Source organism: Gymnoscopelus braueri (genome assembly GCF_963280865.1).
Source record: "Gymnoscopelus braueri genome assembly, chromosome: 16".
Lineage (NCBI taxonomy): Eukaryota > Metazoa > Chordata > Actinopteri > Myctophiformes > Myctophidae > Gymnoscopelus > Gymnoscopelus braueri.
The window spans coordinates 16,957,455-16,980,408 of record NC_137616.1 but is presented as its reverse complement, the minus strand read 5'-3'; the positions used below and the strand labels follow the sequence as shown (position 1 = coordinate 16,980,408).

At 42.2% G+C, this 22,954-nt stretch overlaps 1 protein-coding gene across 3 annotated transcripts in view; it reads right to left on the bottom strand.

Annotated features, from left to right (window-relative positions):
• Positions 1 to 22,954, bottom strand: part of sipa1l1 (signal-induced proliferation-associated 1 like 1) — a 139,333-nt gene that overhangs the window by 66,631 nt on the left and 49,748 nt on the right. The window contains exon 3 of one of the 3 annotated variants that reach the window (XM_080453627.1): positions 7,407 to 7,477. The exons of the other annotated variants lie outside the window; for them this stretch is intronic. The gene's annotated coding sequence lies outside the window, so the exon portion shown is untranslated. The remainder of the gene's footprint in view (positions 1 to 7,406; positions 7,478 to 22,954) is intronic. 3 annotated transcript variants of the gene reach the window in all.

The following is a 22,954-nucleotide window of genomic DNA, read 5'->3' as shown; positions in this document are numbered from 1 at the left end:
GTGTGTGGGGGTGTGTGTGTCTGTGTGTGTGTGTGTCCTCTTCCTCCGTCTCATGTCAAGAACACTGTAATTTGGACCTAGTTAATATTCCTAGACAAATCTCACAGCAGCACAGTGCACTGAATTCATTAATCAGCCTCCATTGTGTTGGTGCTGCGCTGCCAACAGCCTGTGTGTTTTTGCAATGAGTGCCACCCACTATTCACAGCCAAACTGTTTTACCTGCATGGAAATGTAAAGAGAGAAATACTGGCGATGTACAGTATGAAGGATGGAGAAGATGAGTGGAAATGCCGTTTGCAGGGCTCGTCCGACGACGACCTGGACCTCTCAAAGTAGGGTCCAGAGAGGGACCCCCAGGTGGGGGTTGCCAGTAAAATGACAAACGCCATATTACATTTTTTGGCTATTCTAAAATAGCAGAGTATTCCTACATTGTGGTAGTGCTACAATACTTCGTACCAAAGCTTCCCCCACTGACAATTTTGATCAAGTTAGATCATGATAAACCTGTTCCTACAGAGATAGACTGACGTCAATTTGCCACAATGTGACTCACCCTTGGACAAATTTTCATATGACACACCTGCTGTCAGCTGTACATATAGAGGGGTGTGTGTGTGTGTGTGTGTGTTTGTCTGTGTGCCTTTATGTGTGTGCGTGTGCGTGTGCGTGCGAGTGCGAGTGTGTGTGTGTGTGTGTGTGCGTGCATGCGCGTGTGTGTGCGTGCATATCGTTTCTTTCGGGCAGAAACCTTGTATCTCCATTTTCTACCGTTTCAGTTTTTTCGTAAATTAATGCTCTACTTCGTCATACAGCAGTGTCAAGCTAAAGCAAAAAGAGCCGATCTACAAGCTCACAAAGCTTGTAGATCAGCTATTTTTTTAAACATGTTCTAAAGGGAATGTGAAAGTGTGTCTGTGTTGTATAAATATTGAACCAATGAAAAGCATTAACAAGAGCTCGTGACTAAATAACGACATTGGATCCATTGGAACAACGTCCCTTTTATCCTCATGTCCTGAACAGTAACGGTTTTGGACATACAAGCATTCCACCCGACAGCAACGATACATACAGTGTGTGTGTGTGTGTGTGTGTGTGTGTGTGTGTGTGTGTGTGTGTGTGTGTGTGTGTGTGTGTGTGTGTGTGTGTGTGTGTGTGTGTGTGTAAGCACAGCACATCCAAAGAAAGACGGGTACATGCATGCCAAGGCCCCAGCAGGTGCCTAATGGCTCCTAAGGGCTTAAAAGCATGTAGGATCTTTCCTAGACAGAGTAGACAATGACTCACTCGTTCCCACAGCTTGCACACGTACCTCTCTAGACAAACACGCACCTGATGTTGCATCATTTGAGCATTTCGTTTCTCACACAAATCCAACTCCTGGTACTTATACCAAAAGGTATGCCTCATACTTAACCACCCTGAACCCTATAGCATCCCTAGTCTGGGGCAAACATTCGGCGGAAATAGCAGATCTACAAGCTCACAACGTGGCGCTTTATTTTTTGGCAACGATATTTAGTGTAAAACAAAAACAGGAGGGGGCCTAGTATAGAGCCCTTGGGCATCAGATCAACTAAGTATAGGGTTTACGTGGCTAACCCACCTTACAGGCTCTCTGCCAACCAGTCCCAACTTATATCATTCATTACATCCAGCAGTGGTGGAAAACAGTACTCAAATGTTTTACTTAAGTAAAAGTATCAATACTGCAATGTAGAAGTACTCTGTTACAAGTAAAAGTCCTGAATTCAAAATTTACTTGAGTAAAAGTACAAAAGTATTGGCATCAAAATGTACTTAAAGGTAGGGTAAGTGATTTGCAATTATTCAAATAATTGCAAAATGGGTCTATGTGCTGATAGTGCTCGTTACTATAGAGTGTCCTGTCCATATAAGGAGTCTCCATGTCTCTCCAGCTCTTTATAAAACAGAAAATGCATTTTCGTTTCAGTTTCAGTTTCAGTTTCATTTCCAATTTTATCCAATCAGGATAGAGAAATCAATCAGGATATAGATTAAACAAGTGAAATTGGAAGTGATGACACTAAGAAATGAGCAGGCAAAATTTGAACAGGAACACTATAAAAATGAAGCTTAAAAATGGGTACTTTCTCCTGATTGGCTGAGATTTCGACACCTACCAGAAAATGTATTTTCTGTTTATTAAAGAGCTGGAGAGACGGGGAGACATCTGTTACTGAAAAAACACCCTATAGCAATGATTACTATCAGAATATAGTGCTTTAACCTTTTAACAAAATACTTTTTGTTTTAACCCAAAAATATCACTTACCCTACCTTTAAAGTACCAAAAGTAAAAGTACTGAAATGTTTGAAAATAGCAGATCTACAAGCTCACATCTACAGCTCGCATCGCGACGCGTTGTGAGCTTGTAGATCGTCTATTTTCAAATAGCCTCGGTATAAAATAGGGCTAAAGTGGTTAATGTGTGTTTTATAATATACTAATCTATAATTGCAAAGTAACTAGTACCTAAAGTTTTAAAATGATTGTAGTGGAGTAAAAGTACAACATTTGCCTCTGAGATGTACAGTAGTGGAGTAGAAGTAAAAGTATAGACAACTGGAAATACTCCAGTAAAGTAAAAGTACCTCAAAATTGTACTTAAGTACAGTACTTGAGTAAATGTACTTTCTTTACACCACTCTCATCCAGTAGTATAGCATTACTAAACGGAACATCAGTGATTTTCTGTATATTTCAAACACCGCGTGCGAAACTTGAATATACAGTATGAAAACAAAAATTTGCCAGATAAAAAGGTTCTTAGGCTGAAAGGAAGCTAGAAAAATAGTCAAGCTGTGAGCGCACTTGAGGAAATAGCAGGCCAAGGCACATGAGGAGGATACGGCACGCACAGCCAAAATAAATAGAACGGGGGGAAAAAATATCAAACTAATTTGAAAGCATGCAGCCATTCAAAGCGTTGGCAGGTTTTTTGGGGCTTTTGGGTGAAATTCAAATTGTGTGGAAAGATAAACGCGCTTTGCTCTTTTTTGTCCACCGCCATGGCACTCGGGAGAGAGGCGGAGCCGAGCCATCGCCCGGGACTCGTTCACATGTATAAGGGACCGTCTTTGTTTCTTTGGGCGCTCTCAAGTCGTCTTGTCGGTTGTTGTCTTTTCCTCCGGAGTGTGAAATTACCATGGCGCTTTGCCCGGGGTCCACACAAACACACACACACACACTCCCATGTACTTAACTGGATGGAGGGTGTTTTTTTATTAAATTGTTACATTGTGATATTATCTAACATAAACATATAATACTATTACTATTATCCAATCCTGTGCGTGTGTGATATGCTCTGGCTAGTTAAAGACAAGGTGCCAAATATGACCCATTGCAGAACTTTAAATTCATAATGAGAAATCACTATATAAAAAGTCAATATATAATAATAACAGTCAACTGCAATAGGGCCTGGATTAAACATTGGAACTCCTCTCTTGTTGGCCCAGTGCTCTGACTGAGACTAATACCAGATCTTATTCACAACACAGTATGGGCTGAAATCTTCCCACAGTATTTATTAAGATTCCTTCCCTGTCATTCTTAACTACTCATTATTACCCTACCAACAGCAAGGCATTGGAAAGGGATTGTAATCGGCCCTATCTTGTATGTGTGCGTTCGTTTTTTTGTTTGATCGATTGATTGAATACTTTATTAACATTATCAACATCTATGAGATTGCAGATTGGCTATTTCCGCTATTCATCCTACAATAAAGTATAGAGGAGTGCTTTGGTTCTTGGACTAATTGGGGGTTAAGACTGTTTATTCCTTCTTTTAGTACATATTCATCACAATACTGTACATGTATTTACTGTACATATACTACAAGTCCAAGTGCTGAAGTGTTTCCATAGTATACCTGGTGTCTGGTACACCTTGCCTAATCCCAGTATCTTTAACACCGCAGGATCAATAAAGGTCGGTCTATAGGATTTTGATTGATTGAATATTCTATTAGGCAGGATTAAATTGGTTAACAAGATAACGTGAGAACAGACTAGTGAATATTCTTGAAACTTGGTGGGAAGGATCAGTGGGCTGTTTCAAAGACATTTTGGGTTGAAAAGGTCAAAGGTGACGGAGATAATCAAGAGATGCACAACAACAGTGGGTAAAGCACACACCATAGAACTATTCTTAAAGAAGAGATGTCTTTCAGCGATTATTCTGAACCATAGTTTGGACACACACACACACACACACACACACACACACACACACACACACACACACACACACACACACACACACACACACACACACACACACACACACACACACACACACACACACACACACACACACACACACACACACACACACACACACACACACACACACACACACACACACACACACACACACACACGTCAAAAGGCAGAACCAAAATAACATTGGAGTGTTTAACCACATCCCGCTTTGTCTGAAGGCAAACTTTCGGTGAAAATAGAAGCTCACACAACATGCGACGCATTGTGAGCTTGTAGATCGCAGAAGAGATTTGGTGTAGAGCAGGTCAAAAATAATACAGACCCCTGGAGAAACGAAATATAAAAAATAGGGTTTAGGTGGTTAAGCGTTTCCCATCCAGCTGGAAGCCTGGGGCTGCTGCTGCTGGTTTGACCATGCAGGGCTGCTGGGCCCTGTGGCTGACCAACGTTCCCCGAAACAAACACTGAATACAGGAAGACTGTGGCCCACATGGGCTTCAGAAGGCTTTCTCCTCCTCCACTGCCCTGGCCTGCCGTGCACTCTTGGAGAGCCCAGGCTGCTGGACTTAAAGCAAGGGGGATGTGACCAATCAAATAAGATTTACTATGGGAGCATGATGCAGCGTGCAGGCTTTTCTATTTCAGTGTTCCTCTGTCCAGCACCTGGGGATTTTATGTTTGGGACGTGTGTGTGCTTTGTAAAGTATGTTTCATATCTCACACCATATGCACAAAAAAATACATTAACCCATTGAGACCTTTAGCCGATTCTACAAATGTCTTCTAAATCCCAACAGTATTCTGAAAAACGTATGTTTCTATATCAGTGGTGCTCAAACGTTTTCATGTCAAGGACCCCCAAAATTATATGTATTTGGCCGAGGAACCCCATCTCAAAATATTTTGTTTCAAGGACCCCCAGAAGCAAAGATGAGTTAAAAATGTTCGCTTTAAAAGAATATATTCAAAGATTTGCACACGTTTTCACGATTTTTCAGAAATAGCAGATCTACAAGCTCGTAGCGTGGCACTCGGTGCCGTGCTACGAGCTTGTATATCTGCTATTTTTGAATAGCCAAGTGTAAAATGATGCTTTTTAGCTCAGATTTAAAAAATGATGCGTTCCAGGTCTTAATGGTTAATAAATATGCACAAAATCTAAATTGATTATTCTATTAAAATGTATAACTTTTTATAATTGATTAAATAGATTAGTTTGATTAACAGTTGCATCCGTAAAGATAAGTACTGTTTTTTTGCTGCGGCAGCCACTCTACTCAGACACAGCATGTTTATCCACCTATTTATTTCATGTCTAGCAGTTCAATAAGCCTGATTAGACCACAGGCTGCATGAGGAAATTCAAGTAAATGAACTGTTTCATTTGCTTTGGTATTTTGTTGTCTCACTAAATTAGTCTGAATGCCTGGGAGCTACGGAACGGAACAGTGGATCAGAGGAACGGTAATACAAAAGCATCTTTCATCCAGCTCTCTGCATTCAGAGGAGAGGAGAGGAGGTGCAAGTATTAGTAGTAAAAACACCAGCTTCACACAAAATGAGAGGATAATGGAAAGAATGAAAGGAAAGGAGGATTAGAGGAGAGGTGGCATGGAGAAAGGACAGAGGAAGGGAAGTGAAGGAAGGAAGGAAGGGGTAAGTGGTAAGAACCACTTAGTGCTTCAGGGTGACAGTGTACGACCATGGCACAAACAGCTGTGGTCTAGCCTCCATCACGTGTACGTGTGTGTGTACGTGTGTGTGTGTGTGTGTGTGTGTGTGTGTGTGTGTGTGTGTGTGTGTGTGTGTGTGTGTGTGTGTGTGTGTGTGTGTGTGTGTGTGTGTGTGTGTGTGTGTGTGTGTGTGTGTGTGTGTGTGTGTGTGTGTGTGTGTGCGCGTGTGCGTGTCTCTGCGTGCGTGCGTGACAGAGAACACAGTAAACAGCCGAGAGGCTCGGAAGTCCTCCTAATCCCACGTGCATATAGACAGACGGAAAGATACAGCACCGTGCACACATTGCACAAGGTTCAAGAGTTTGCAGTATGCTGGCTTTTCAACGTCACAGTGACTGATTGTTATTGTTCAACTGTACATAATAAAAAAAAATTAAAGTGAAAAACTAGCATCTGTTCCGTTCTCATGTACTGTATAATGCACATCGTTGTCCTCCTCCCACGGTGTGGAGGTGGACTAACCACTCCAGAACAATAAGACGAGTGTAGTTATTATCTGCCGACATTATAGCATCACATCGGGTCAAACAGAGCCTATTTAACCACATGAACCCTAGCATCGCTATTCCGGGGGGGCGAACATTGAACAGAAATAGTGAATCTACAAGCTCACAACGCGTACAGAGCTGACCCGGGTCAACTATTGGTTTAAGTATATAATAGGGCAGGGGTCTTCAACGTTTTTCAGACTAACGACCCCTTCGCTGAGAGAGAGATGAAGCAGGGACCCCCCACTACATATTGTAGAACATTATGTTGCAGATTAAACCTTTTCATGGATTTCATAAAGCTTCGTAGACTAGTTTGACATTACCATCATCAGTGTTGGATTCATGTTAATGTGTATTTTCAGTCAGTTAACCACTCAATACTTACACCGTCAACACTAAGAAAACCTGTAGCCTACTTGATCAGCAGTTTTTTCCCCTACACCAAACCTCTTTGCCGAAATAGCCGATCTACAAGCTGAGGTATCTGCTATTTTTGCCTAATGTTCTCCTAAGAAAAGGAATTCTAGGGTTCAAGTGCATTAATGTAAAAAAAAAAGTTCCTATCACACACACCACATTTGGTGGCCCCCCTGTAGTAACTCTGAGGACCCCCTAGGGGTCCCGGACCCCCTGTTGAAGACCCCTGCTATAGGGTTTAAGTGGTTAAAAGCACCGGGCAATTCGCCTACTATCGATTGAATGAAAAATCAACAAAGGTTTTGGAGATGAGAGGAAGGTTGTGCATGGTGATGTAGAAATGATCATTATAGATTCTGCTAGGTAGAGAGGCGCGCCTGTTATGCTCTGCTGGCTTCTACTGCAAATCAAGACAGTCTGAAGGAGTTTGATGACAGTAGCAGCTATGTGTGTGTGTGTGTGTGTGTGTGTGTGTGTGTGTGTGCGCGTGTGTGGGGATTGTCACCTGAGCTGGAGGTATTGAGGGAAGCTCAGCCGCAGAGGGAAGCTCAGCCCGGCTTCAGGTTAGTGAGGAGGCTGGAGGGAGGAAGCAGTGCAATGACACATCATTATAGAGAGCGCTGTTGTTCCTCCCAACCCTGAGGTGCAAACCTCAGGGTTTGGGAGGAACATACCTCGATTAGTGAAGTGACCATTTTAGACTTTTCTGCTGGAAGGCCACAGGGTCGGGGTTTTGGGCCAAACGAGATCACGACAAAGATGGCACCCATCGCATATCTCTGCATGCCAAACTCCCAAGAACATTAGCAGTAGCACCCATTCCTTAGTTTATCAGCAGCCCACCCTCACGGTTCCTGGAATAATTCCTAGTCCTATCAAAGACAAGACAAACTTCTAGACTGCAGAGGACACCGAACAGCGAGCTGCTGGCTTTGATATCTGTCAACCTGGAGAATCGGAAGTGGTTTACTTTGTGTGCTCTGTAAACACAAGCGGAAAAGTGAGAGAAACCACAGTGTATGTATGTGGAGACCACAGGAATTTTCCAACCTCAACAGGGGTTCCTTTTGCCAAACTGTGTTTGGATTTGGAAACCCAAATGTATTGACATCAACAACACAGCAGTCTGGATTAGGGCTGCAAATATTATTTTCTTAGCGATAATCCTACTGATTACTTTTTCAATAAATCAATTAGTCTTACTTTATACTTGGGCGTACAACAATGTTGCATAACAATATCGAGCATAGCCTATCTACATGCTGAGCTTGTAGATCTGCTATTTTCAGATTTTTTTTCCAGAAGTTTCGCCTATAATGACATGCCCAAAATAGAGTTGAAATTATTGCATATTGCAACATTTCCCCCCAAAATAGAGTATTTTACTAAAATTGATTAGTTTAACTAATTGTTTAAATCGATTAGTTCGATTCACTTTTGTACCCCTAGTCTATGTTTGTTGATCTATCGCAAAGTTGTCTTTCTGTCTTTCTGTGTCGCAGGTATTTGTCGGCTATCATCTCCTTCAAAGACATGCATCAAAACCAATTCTGTTCCCATTAAAACTATTGGTAAAAACACGTTTCTATGCCCGGATCAACGACCAATCTGTCATACATGGCCCTGGCTGAAGTGAAGAACTTTACATGACTCCTGTTCGGTCAAGAACCAAACAGCAACATGCAAACATCTCCGCAATGGTATCTGGGTTGAATGAGCTTCGATGGAATCAAATCCATACAGCTGATTGCCCTGATGATGATGATGGCTGGATGTATTATTCATGGCTAGGTAGTGGTGGTAGAACAAGGGGTAGGACGGTGGAGTGGTTTGCCCCGCGGTCTCACTCTCCATCTGTTATTTATAGGCTAATAGTGATGTAACAAGCTGTTATCTCACAGGCCCATTAGACTCATGTCAGGCTCATTACCAGAACGTGTGGACTAGATTAACCACTTTGAACCTGACGTCCATATTTTGGGCATGTTCATAATACAGTAGGAAGACATTTTTCAAGATCTTCAGAATCTCACAAATAGCAACGCGCTGTGACCTTGTACATCGGCTATTCGCGCTATTTGTCGTACGACAAAGGCTGAAGTGGTTAAATAAGCATTGAGTCTTGACAGGAACAGAACAGGAAGGGACAAGGAAACCTGTCTTCAAGACTACAACTCCTTCCCCACAAACTGGGAAATGATTTTCTCATATTGAGTGGATTGACATACCTACCGGTAAAAAACCCTAATGCCTAGCAAGAGTAGGCTCCATAGCGGTTTACATTTTAGCATTACATTATTACAATATACTGCAAGAGGGCGTGTTCATCGCACAAATTGCAATATCTGCAGTATCTTGTGTAGTACATATCACAATAAAAATATTATCTTATTGCGATGTCATTAAAAGAGTTTATGCACATTTTTCTTTAATGAGAAAAGGGTTAGCGCTGAGCCGGAAGCTGCTATGCACCCTACTGTACATAGCGTTATGGAACACCACTAGCCATTATGGTCCATGTAAACCCATTAAATACTAAGAGGCTGGGAACATCCACCCCACAGCTGTATATTCCCATCATGTCTAGAGATAAATGAATCAGGACAATAGCACCAAAGGTACCAGTGTGGGAGGCATACTGCGAGGTTGGGTATAATACCCATCTTCTTACTGTACATTTAATGGCTTTTCTTTATTGGTTATTATTTTTAGTAGATCTGTTCTTTTATTATTATTATTCCAGGTGGAGTATCCTGCCGATAGTTTGCAATTTGAAACAAACATTACATTCTTTTTTACAAATTAATAAATAATTGAAATAATGATCCAAGAGCAATAAAAAATAATAGAATAGGGCAGAATTGAAGGGCATGAAAAATGAAAGAGAGAATCCTTTGAGGAGAGTGTGTGGAGACAACCTTGGCGCGCCTGCGGTTCACTTCACAAGAGAAGAAAGATGGAACTTCAGTGACATTTACTTTGGCACAGTTCCAATCGCACCTCGCTCACACTCACACACATCAGGTGATAAATAAGTGAACGGCAGATAACACACACTTATAGACACAAAGAAAAAAGGTCCTCCGAGTAGGATTCAGTTCCTTTCAACCAAGCCTAAAAATATTGTTGCCGTCGAGCAGAAAGCTTGTACCTCCGTATTTCAACTTTTATGATTTTTCGGAAGTTAATGCCATACAAGAGCGTCGTACAAAAGAACAGAAAATAGCAGATCTACAAGCTCACAACGCATCGCATTGCAAGCTTGTTGTAGATTGGCTATTTTCACTATTGCTCAATGTTTTAGGTCTTAAAGGGACACTTCACCCAAAAAAAAACTTTGTTTCAATGGATTAGTCACCCCATGGAGACTTGAATTCATGGATATTTTTTAGTTTTTGTCTCATTCCTAAGACAATAATTTGATGACCGGCAGCGGTTCCGGTAGGAGACACAACGAGTCTCCGTTGCGTCTCCTACCGGAACCGCTGCCTACCGGTCCGCTGGTCATCAAATTATTGTCTTAGGAATGAGACAAAAACTAAAAAATATCCATGAATTCAAGTCTCCATGGGGTGACTAATCCATTGAAACAACGTTTTTTTTGGGGTGAAGTGTCCCTTTAAGTGCTTGATCAGACTTATTGATTTAGTAAATTGTTCACATCGATTAGTTAATATATACATATATATATACAAAATATATATAATATATAATATAAAATAAAATAAACGAAAGAATAACCGCTAAGAATAGAATCAATAATTGCAGTCATTGTATTTGGCTGTAGAAAAGGGGCATAATGGATCCGAAGCGCTGTGACGGTGCCCTTTCTGGCCCAGAATGGGTCACTATTATGTAAGTCCAATTAAAACCCAAAAGATAAGCCAGACAGACCACAGCTCTCAGCTACAGCATGGATCTGACTGCTGGGCCGGATCAATGGGCAAAATGGACATTTTCCCTCTCTCTCCTCTGGTGTTCAAAGAGCAGGTTGTGACCTGGCTCGCTGCAACACCAATTAGAGCTCAGCTGTGGCTCCGATGATCACAGGGACCCAGTATGCCGACAGCGAAACCTTGATGGTTAAAAGCTTTGGGCATTTTCTATATCCGACACATATCCTTAAAGTTAAAGATACTATTGCAAATGAGCCACGGGGGCCAGAGAAATGTATACGGTATACATTTATACATGATATAAAAATATATAAAAGGTCTTATAAAAGCCTTCAGCCTACGCATCCAGTAGTTTTTCAGTGGCATTCCTGTGTGTGGGTGTGTTTGGTACGAAGACGCTGATGCAAAGGTGTGGGAAGTGCAGAATGCACGGACACATTTATTGGTTGACCAGTGTGAATTCACACATCTAGCTCACAAAAGACTTTCCTCTGTTTGTTCCATCACATCTATTCTATGAAAGGAGCAGTGAACGTGAGCGCAAGAGGAATAATGATCACATTATACAGACGACAGCAGGACAGCTCCATAACCCATCGAGTGGTATAAAGTAACTAAGTACATTTACTTAACACATTGGGTGCCAGAGGTTTATTAAAATATTATACTTTGAGTGCCAGGACTTTTTAAACATTTTGAACCTTTTTCAAGTAGTCACAAAATATTTTCAGTGATCACCGTCCTCACGGTGATCCCCTCATTACACACATACAGGTCTCGTACAATCGGGGGGAAAAAATTTAAAACATTCGGAAATCCATTCCATAGTTGCAGCCAGTTGAAAATAGTTAAATTAACATTGTAAAAAAAAAAAGTGCACAGGAGCCGAGATACAGGTTTTTGAAGTCATAAGTTAACCAGGAGGTGGATTGGAGTCTAAATCTTGTAGGAGTGATATTTCCTGTTGCTGTGAAGGAAAAAAAAAAAAACCGTATATATACGGTTTTGGCACTCAACGTTAGTATGCGCAAAACCGTATATATACGGTTTTGGCACCCAATGTGTTAAGTACTGCACTTAAGTACAATTTTGAGGTACTTTTACTTTACTGGAGTATTTCCAATTGTCTATACTTGTACTTTTACTCCACTACATCTCAGAGGCAAATATTGTACTTTTACTCCACTACAATTATTTGAAAACTTTAGTTACTAGTTACTTTGCAGACATAAATTATTATAAAAGATACATTAACCACTTCAGCCCTATTTTATACATAGGCTATTTGAAAAAAGCCGATCTACAAGCTCACAACGGGTCGCATCGCGGCGCGTTGTGAGCTTGTAGATCTGCTATTTTCAAACATTTTTGTACTTTTACTTTTGGTACTTCAAGTACATTTTCGTACCAATACTTTTCCTCAATTTAAATTTAGAATTCCTGACTTCTACTTGTAACAGAGTACTTCTACATTGCAGTATTGATACTTTTACTTAAGTAAAACATTTGGGTACTTTTTACAGCACTGCCTGCGTCTATAACAGCAGCAGCAGCAGCAGTAGCGCCACTGGGCCTTCCCGCCACCTCCGTGCACCACAGCGCCCCCGAGCCCTCCAATCTGTGTCAATAACAGACAAGGCTAAAGCAGCCATTTGTTGTGGAAGTGGTTCCTCCTCGCCAACCAAAACAGGCGAACAAAAGCCTTAGCAACATGCCGGCAAATACAACGTGAGGAGAGCTCGCCCGCTGAGGGGGGGGAAGCAGGACAGAAATAGCATGGTGGTGAATAATCGAGAGAAGAGATGTGGTGTAATTAACCCGTTAAGACCCTGAAGCCGATTCTACAAATGTCTTCTAAATCTCAACACTTTTCTGAAAAACGTATGTTTCAGTGGTGCTCAAACGTTTTCATGTCAAGGACCCCCAAAATGATATGTATTTGGACGCCGACCCCCCCATCTCAAAACATCTTGTTCCAGGGACCCCCCAGAAGCAAAGATTTGAGTTAGAAATGTCCGCTTTAAAAATATATATATTCAAACATTTGCACACATTTTCAAGATTTTTCAAAAATAGCAGATCTACAAGCTCGTAATATCTGCTATTTTTTAATAGCCAAAAGTGTAAAATAATAAAAAGAAATTGCTCAAATCCAAAAGTGACACAGATGCGTTCCAGGTCTTAATGAGTTAACACGGTGGCCCGGGGAGTCTCTGATGTACGTACGGTGGAGGGAGGGGAGAGAGAGAGAGAGAGAGAGAGAGAGAGAGAGAGAGAGAGAGAGAGAGAGAGAGAGGGGAAGTTTGAATAAACGACGGAGAGAAAATTATAAGGCAGGGGGCGAGAAAATGAGAGGACGAGTATGAGAAAGAGGTGGAGAGAGAGAGAGAGAAAGAAAGAAGAAACGAGAGCTCGCTGTATAATTGAGCCTTATAATTGAGTCTGATCAAAGTTGTGAGGTTTAAAGGTACACTTCACCTTGTTTCCACCTCATCTCCGTGTATACAGCGCCACTTCACTGTCTCCTCCCTCTCCCTCTGTGTGTCAGAGAGGCGTGGCCTGTGGATGGTTTCGAACGGTTGCCGTGCCGATGATGACGCCTTAAAGAAACAGATGGAGACGACAGTGGCGCTACGGTCATATAGCGAGCATTAAGTGGGAGGAGTCGGACCAATTTATGGAGATGAGGTTCAAACAACGTAAAGTGTTCTTTTTTTAACCTGTTCAATCCGGGAGCGCGTCCGTGTCATTCTAGATGTCTTTGGGCTATTCAAAAATAGCAGATCTACAAGCTCATAGTGCGGCACCGAGTGCCACGCTATGAGCTTGTAGATCTGCTATTTTTGAAAAACCTGTGAAAATGTGTGCAAATCTTTGAATATTTATATATTTTCTTTTTAAAGCAAACATTTTTAACTGTTAAATATTTGCTTCTGGGGATTCTACAAAATGTCTTCTAAATCCTAACAGTTTTTTTTTTTTTTTAAACTTACGTTGCTATAATATCATAACCTGACACCGTCAAATGGAAGAAGCTTGCGACACACATTTGTTTCACAGCCTACTTCCCATCTGAGACTCCGGTCGCAGAATCGATGACAGACAGTTTTTCTTTTTTTCAAGCTACTAGGCAGGTGATTGGATGATCCCGCCCCTAGCAGCCGCTGATTGGTTCGGACACGCAGTGTTCGGCCATCTCTACTCCCTGCGCAATCCCAGACCTCCCTGAAATCAAATGCAAATGAGATTTCCGGAGGGAGGGGGTTTACCAGGCTAATAATATCAGTGGTTCTCAAACTTTTTCACGTTAAGGACCCCTAAAATGTATGTATTTGCCATCTCAAAATATGTTGTTCCAGGGACGCCCCAGAAGCAAAGATCTAGTTACAAATGTTCGCTGCGTTTGAAAATGTTTGAAAGATTTGCACAATTATATATTTTTTTCAAAGATAGCTGAAGTATAACATAATGGTTAAAGTGGTTCAAATCTAAAATGACAGATGCTTTCTCGGTCTTAATGGGTTTCAAGGGAACATGGTCGACGACAGGCAGCTATTAGGCAGACAGACAGCTATTAGGCAGACAGACAGCGGAGGCAGAGCGCTGCTAATGAATCCGGCTTTGCATGTCTCACTGTGTTTGACAGGCGGCCAATACAATCAGTTGTATGTTAGTGGCTCTTACTTTTTGCACACTGAACTGAAGTACACCACCTGTTAGGCCTATGTTTAATCACAGTATACTGTAGGTTCTGAAAGTTCCCTGTCAAACTTTCTGAAATTGTGTTCAAACACCCGGGTCAAAGAAATACAGCGCGAAGGCTTAACCACATGATGAACCCTATTCTAAGCATGGCAACAGCAGAGCTATACACACTCACAATGTGTCACATTTCAACACATTTGTGAGCTTGTAAGCTTGTGAGGAGATCTGGTGTACAGTGAAAAAAGGAGAGGATCAAGTATAAAGCCCTGGAGGACCCCATTCAACAAAGTATATAGGGTTTAAGTTGTAAAAATGAAAAGTAGCACTTCAATGTGATTGTCGAGTAAGGTACTTTAACCCATTAAGGCCTGAGGCCGATTCAAAAAAGGTTTTCTAAATCCTAATAATATTTTTTCACGATAAAAAAAAAATAGCTGATCTACAAGCTCATAGCGCAGCACTCGGTGCGTTCCCGGTCTTAATGGGTTAACTAGGCCAAGTCAACGGGTGGAGGGTAGAGCGGCGATGGTGTGTTTGACAGAAACCGGAGGGGAAAGGTGATAATTACATATTCTAGCTGTATTTAATGGCTCAAAATGGCTCCCCTAGCTCCATTTCATCTCGTGATAGAATGCCTTTTCATTTGCTTACGCTACAGACTGAGGCGGGAGAGGAGAGGCGAGTGACTGACAATGAATGTGACACTGGGTTCAGGTTGTGAGTGAATGGTGCTTTTCTGTGGCACCATAATAAGTAGCTGTCTCTCATTTTGCAGTCTCTCAGCAGCAGGTGACTTTCCTCCTGGCAACGCTGAGGAGAGAACGAGTGATTCCAGCATTCAGAGCAGAGTGGCAGATCACCAAACTGCATGGCATAGTAGGCAACAGCACATTGGGAAGCCTCTAAACAAAAGGAGATTGAATTTGAGAAGCAAGATCGGCTCACTCTCACCAACGCAGTTGTGTATATGTATCCTGGTTCCTCTGCATGAGGAGAAGGGAGGACAGAGAGAGAGATTGATTGATTGATGGGGAGGGTGACAGCAGGGGGGGGAAAAGATGTACAGCTATAAGGGAAAAAAGGGAAAAAATAAAAACCCAGTGGAATTCCACCTTTTCAGAATATCCTCTTGATCTGCATCCTCATCCAGCTGGGTTAGGAGAATAATAAACACCCACTACACGAAAAAAGGGGCTAACGCCAACTTAAAGTAATTATTATGCATTGGCTGGAATGTATGAATATACATTAGCACCGGTATTAACACAAGCTAAAGATAAGAGCTAAAGTCTGGGTTAGGAGTGTGGCCACACAAAGCAAACTTGGCCCATAATAACGATTCTTCTTGAGTGCAATTCCACAACGCAAGCTACACCCTTCATCTGTTCAAGAGAGGACAAGAACAAACAACTTTGACCCAAGCCTGATATAATCTGAGGTAGCAGACCATGCCGCAACATCCAAATAAAAGAGGCCTGGGGAACAAGACAAAACAAGAACAGAAAAACATTTAAGGTATACCTTGCATGAAAGATGATAGTGTGCCTCTGCGCGGCATTACTGTTTACCCGGCCTTCACACATACCGATGTGGTGCTGTAGCTCCACTGAGCTAACAACACGTTCCCATACTGTACAAACAGGTGGCGTTTGAGCGTTCCATCAAAGGTCTCGTTCTTTTCGCTGTGAACAAATGCCAGTGTTGCGTAAGCTCCCTTTTTGGCAGGGTTCAAGGCTCACCGTCACCCCCTCTGCTCGCTCCTACAATGCGCCGTGAATCAATGGCAATCTCGCCAAAGTGCTTTGCAAGTCTTGCATCCGGACGTACAGTACTGTACAAAAAAAAGCTGTAAAAAGCTTTTCGATTATTTCGCCCGTTTCAAGCGGGATGTGAAAAAAAAGCTCTGTGAGGATTCTCTGTAAAAGAAGTGAAGTTCATTGTCTGGACTGGAAGAGAAGCCCGCTGTCAATCAATGGGCAAAGGCGTTCGTGAAAGTTAAATTATCACGCCGCACTGGCAGCACAATCTTTTCAATAATTAAGTGAAATAAATAGGGAAAGCACAAATTCAATGAAAATGTAATGACCGACTCTCTTCATAAGATAACTTTCTTTCTGTTCAGTCCAGAGGTTTAGGGAGAATAATGATTTTCTTGAGAAACCATGATTGCTGGTTCAGGTGGCGGACGGCGGTAAAAAGGCTGATTTATACCAATAGGCATTCTTTTTCTTTTTTAGATTTGTTGGGCCTTTTTCTGCCTTTACTGATGGTACAGTGGAGACTGACAGGAAACAGGGAAAGAGTCAGTGAGTGACATTCAGCAAAGGTCCACCGAGCTCGAGAATCGAACCCGGGACTCGCTGCATCAGAGCCTATATAAAAAAAAAGGTACGCGCCTTAACCACTCGGCCATCGGCGCCGCCGAAAATAGGCATTCTACTATCTCACAATATGCGTGAGCTCGTAGATCTGTTTATTTTCGGCAGGCAACACCACTGTACGACGAAGTACTGTATGAATCAGGCTTAGTTCGGTGCGGTGACTGTGCGGCAGGAAGACATGGTTCCTTCCTCTGGCTTTCCTGCCCCAGGGCTCTGTCAGCCTCCTCATTGGCTGAGGAAGCCAGCGCAGGCTCCAGGACAGGAAACACACCGCAGCCACTTCCTGCCCCTTCGCGGGGAGTGCCAGGGTCACAGAGGTTAAAGGGTGGGACGGGCACGACAGAGACGCTTCCAAGTGTGAATGAGACCAGCCTCCAAGGCAAAACCCCCACCTCATATACAGGTTGCCTATTCCAATAATAGCAGGGATTCCCCCCATATTAAGCCACCTCATTTATTTTTCCCTCGATGCGTTGGTACATTTTCGTGGAATATCCGGCCCCAGAATAGGGATGCTAGGGTTCTTGTGGTTAAAACCCTTACACTAAAGATGAAAAACTATATGCACAACAGCCATATTATATTGGAAAGAAATTGGGCCTCTTCCTTACTTCACAAGTCTTACCAATTATACAAATTAAGGGTCTGTTCCATTCTGGTCAGAGTGAAGCGGCTGATATTGTGCATGTTGGCTCACTGGAATCACTCTGCTTAAGGTCTTAAGGTCCAGGTACCCTTTGCTCTGGTCCATAGCGTTAGAAGGAGTTCTCCTTCCTACGCTATGGTACTTTCGAGCCGTTGCCCGAACACCGCCGGTAGCGCAGCGGCCGCAGCCTCTCGTCTGTAGTAACAATAAAAAAATACACTTTCGCTACTCACCAAAACAAAGACGGTTTTAAGATGTTGAAAGCTACTTTCCTTAGTGGGAACACTCGGGAGCCCCCCAGCTCATGTCTAAAATACACTTTTTGGCTAGAAAATAAAATATTTCACCGGAAGGGAAAAATGTTTTAGCTACTCCACTGAGCCCTCTACAGATCTTGTCAATAGAAACATTCCATTGACCAGATTTTTTCCTTCCGGTGAAATATTTTATTTTCTGGCCAAAAGGTCTATTTTAGACATGAGGTGGGGGGCTACGAGTGTTCCCACTGAGGAAAGTAGGCTTTCAACATCTTAAACCGGTCTTTGTTTTGGTGAGTAGCGAAAGTGTATATTTAATTTTGAGTACACACGAGAAGCTGCGCAGCCTGCGATGCCGGGGGTGTGCGGGCAACGGCTCGAAAGTACCATAGCGTTAAGGAGAACTCCCTCTAACGGAATGGACCAGAGCTAAGGTACCCTCATGGTTCCTTGAAGGGGTTCAAAATGGCCCCTTACGGGTGTGTAACTGTGAGAGTTATGGGGGTCCTTGAAATTAAAAACTTTGAGAACCACTGCGCTACACTAAACGGAACAGAGCCATAATTATTAGTATAATTGGTAAGACCTGTGAAGTTACAGTAAGTATGGAAGTGGCACAATTTCTTTCCAATTATGGCTGCGGTGCCTAGAACCTACAGTGTAAGGCCAGTTCTACGGCGTATATACACAGCTCTGGAACTCACTGGGAGTTAGACACTGAGTTGCATCATTTCAATGGGAGCCTTCTGCCCTCAGGTGGGCTGTGGCTCTTGCTCAATTAGAGGGATGAGGCAGGCCACCAGAGCAGGTCTATTGAGGATGTGACATTGCAGCCGCTGTCACGACACACACACACAGTCACACACACACACACACACCACACAGTCACACACACACACACACAGTGCCCGCAGACTATTTGATTGGTACAGAATGGTCACAAATGAAGTGGCAGAGATAGGGAGAAAGAGAGGGAGGGGAGAGGGAGAGAGGCCAGAGAGAGAGAGATAATGAAAGTGAGAGGGGGCTGATTCCTGACTCAGTGTGAGAGCGCGTGGGAGGAGAGGAGAAGCAGCAGCAAGAGTGTGAGAGAGAGAGAGAGACAGAGAGAGTGAGAGAGAGAGATTGATGGATGCATGACGCGATTGAGTCTATCAGTCAACGATCAACACTCCTCCCGTCCTCCTCTCCATCTCGATCCAACCCTCCATGTGTGAGCTGCCTGCAAACACAGCTGGTGGCGGCAGCAGCAGCGATGAGTCTTCCTCACCAGTGAAATCCTAAGTTTTCATTCTGAGACGCTTTCAGAGTTTATCTGAAAGCGTCTCAGAATTAACCCATTAAGACCCGAGGCTGATTCTACAAACGCCTTCTTAAATCCTAACAGTTTTCTGAAAAACGTATGTTGCTATGCATTTGGCCGCCGAACCCCATTTCAAAGACTTTGTTACAGGGACCTCCCCCAGAAGCAAAAATTGCAGATCTACAAGCTCATAGCGCGGCACGAAGTGACTGAATAGCGAATCTACTACTGTCCATGTTGAAAGAGGCAGTCCTCACAAAGCGAGGCATTCTCTTAGCACACAAACTAGCATCCAAGGCTATCGGGTCATTGGTGACACTATCATGACGGCTGTCTGGACCGCTTACCACACCATGAGGCATGCAACGCAGTAGCAGCAAACTCCCGTTGAACAACATCCACTTTCATTCAGAAGAGTGACGGACAGCCAACTGGGGCTTCTTAGCTATCCTTTCTGTAAGTGCAACTGAATAGAGACGCAGCCACTGCAGCAGTTCTTTATGTTCCCATGCGCCTGCTATACCACTGCTGTACCTTTTCTATGTAAGGAGATGTGTCGCTTTGAGATTCCTTCAGTGCTAATGTTGGGTAGGTGAAGGCTGCAAGGGACTTGTGCTGTCCTATGGTTACCACTACACAGACAGGACAAAACAAATGCCAGAACGACTACAACTACAATGTTACAGCCTACCTAGTCTCTGAAGTCAGCCTATATCTCTTCCACAATCTTCGAATGTATACATAGACGGTCTGTAGTCGTATGCTCTTTAGACATTATGTTTTAAGATTAAGACCTGAAGCCGATTCTGCAAAATGTCTTCTAAATCCTATAGTAGGGCACTTTAGAGGCTCCGTGAGCACCCCAAAAACACATCTCTGTAACCTGTTTTTTTAGGACCCTAAAGGTGTCTAGTTATGATTTCTTCTTGTTGCCGTTGTCAACTAATGTCCCATGGGGTTTATTTTTAACCCTTTCTGACACCTACCCCCAACCCAAACCATAACATGGAGATAACAGAGAATACCATAACTCTTGAAGTAAACAACATACAGCGACAAATGAACACATTTTTCTATATCATTTTGACCTAAGGAATTCATTAAAGTGGTTAATATTGAGATTCAAGCACATTTTGACTCAGGACAGAAACAGCAAAAGAATAGCAGAATATTTTGAAATCACATCTATATTTCTCTTTGTACTACATTTTTAAGGTATATTATTTTTTACCATAATGTCTTTTAGGACCCTAAAGGTGTCTAGTTAGGTTTTAATCTTGTTGCCTTGGTCAAATAATGTCCCATGGGGTTTTTTTTTGTAACCATTTCTTACACCTATTCCCAACCCGAACCATGCAATGGAGACAATAGAAAATACCATAACTCTTGAAGAAGTAAACAACAAATATCAAACAGAGACAATTTAACACATTTATATAGATGATTTTGACCCAAGGAATTCATTAAAGTGGTTATTATTAAGATTCAAGCAGGTCTTGACTCTATTTCAGGACAGAAACGGCAAAAAACTAACAGAAAATGTTCAAATCACATCTATATTAATCCTTGTATTAAATACTTAAGGCGTATTCTACTTTACCCCATGTTTTTATGACCCTTATGGTGTCTAGTTAAGATTTCTTCGTGTCCCATGGTTCATCATTTGGTGGCCATTTTAAATCGATGTCCACAGGAGTGGCGTTTTCTTATCTGAACCAGACAACGTACAAAGACAAATAAACCCACTTTTTCATAGAATGTTTACACCAGGAATCTAATGGAAAGGTCACTGACATGGTACAACCATTCTTTATTGGTGAAAAACACACAAATATCAAATTCTGGCTTACATTTAGGCATAATATAACTTTCTTAAATAATCAAAACATAATTTCACTGATCAGTATCATCCATCTCAACCTCTTCCCTCTTATCATCATCATCATCATTAAATATTGTTAGGATGATCATACACCAACCTGAAAGCCTTTTGAAATGTGGGGTTCTTCTGGAGCTTTTTGAGTGGTGCCACCTTGCCCTTGAAGGAACTAGTACAGCCCTGATGGTACCCACGCAGGGTGCTACAGTATGGCTGCCCAAGAGAGGTTGCTAGCTCTGTGACATTTACCAGCTGACGGTGCCTGCCTGTGGCAGTGTCAAGGTAGATGAGCAGGTTGATGTCGTCATCAACATCAACAATCATTCTTGGCAAATCTGCTAACACAAGAACTCACCAAAGTTATCTAGGTATTGATCAATCAACTCACTTCTCAATCTAATGCCACAAGTTTATGAGCTGTTCCTTCCACGATGAGAGCAGCTGTTTCACATTTTGCCAGCCGCGATGCTGCCTCCTTACTAACCCAGACCTTGAGCATCAACTGGCAGAGCTGTCGCTTATTTTACTCATTGCCCAGAAAGAACTTAAAGTCCTGGGGTTTCCTGGTGGCTGGACCTTGCACTATGAATTTCTACGAAAGTCCACGCCTCAGCCTCTACTGCGCCCTTGATGGAATTCCATCAAGGCGCAGTAGAGGCTGAGGCGTGGACCAGCTCGCTTGCCCCCATGCCAGGACACACTCATCCCCCACATCCAGTGGGGGAACTATAGAGTGACCTGTTACAAGCGAGCAGCTGAGCCAATCTTTTGTAGGCCTAAATCCTACGATGATGGTCATGGTGGCAGAAGACGGAAGGAGGGATTTTGGAGCCTGTCTGGTCTTGTGGGCCAATTCTGCCCCTATCTCTCATTGACCTGTTGGCTGCTGGTGTCATCAGTGATGATGATGATGATGATGATGATGATGAGAGGGAAGAGGATGAGGTGGAGTTTGATGATGAGATGGATGATACTGATCAGTGAAATTGTGTTTTGATTATTTAAGAAAGTTATATTATTCCTAAATATAAGCCAGAATTTGATATGTGTGTGTTTTTCACCAATAAAGAATGGTTGTACCATGTCAGTGACCTTTCCATTAGATTCCTGGTGTAAACATTCTATGAAAAAGTGGGTTTATTTGTGTTTGTACGTTGTCTGGTTCAGATATGAAAACGCCACTCCTGAGGACATCGATTTAAAATGGTCACCAAATGAACCCCATGGGACATTAGTTGACCTGGGCAACAAGAAGAAATCTTAACTAGACACCATAAGTTTCCTAAAAACATGGGGTAAAGTAGAATACACCTTAAGTATTTAATACAAGGATTAATATAGATGTGACATTTTGACAATTTTCTGTTATTTTTTTTCAGTTTCTGTCCTGAAATAGAGTCAAGACCTGCTTGAATCTTAATAATAACCACTTTAATGAATTCCTTGGGTCAAAATTATACATAGAAATGCGTTCATTTGTCTCTGTATGTTGTTTACTTCAAGAGTTATGGTATTTTCTATTGTCTCCATTGTATGGTTCGGGTTGGGAATAGGTGTAACAAAGGGTTAAAATAAATCCCATGGGACATTATTTGACCAGGGCAACAAGATTCAACAAGATTCAAACTTAACTAGACACATTTAGGGTCCTAAAAGACATATGGTAAAAAAGAATACACCTTAAAAATGTAGTACAAAGAGAAATATAGATATGATTTCAAAATATTCTGCTATTTTCTTTGCTGTTTCTGTCCTGAAATAGAGTAAAATGTGCTTGAATCTTCATATTAACCACTTGAATGAATTCCTTGTGTCCAAATGATATAGAAAGATGTGTTTATTTGTCTATGTAGGTTGTTTACTTCAAGAGTTATGGTATTTTCTGTTATCTCCATTTTATGGTTTGATTGGGAATAGGTGTCAGAAAGGGTTCAAATGAACCCCATGGGCCATTATTTGACCAGGGCAACAAGAATAAATCTTAAC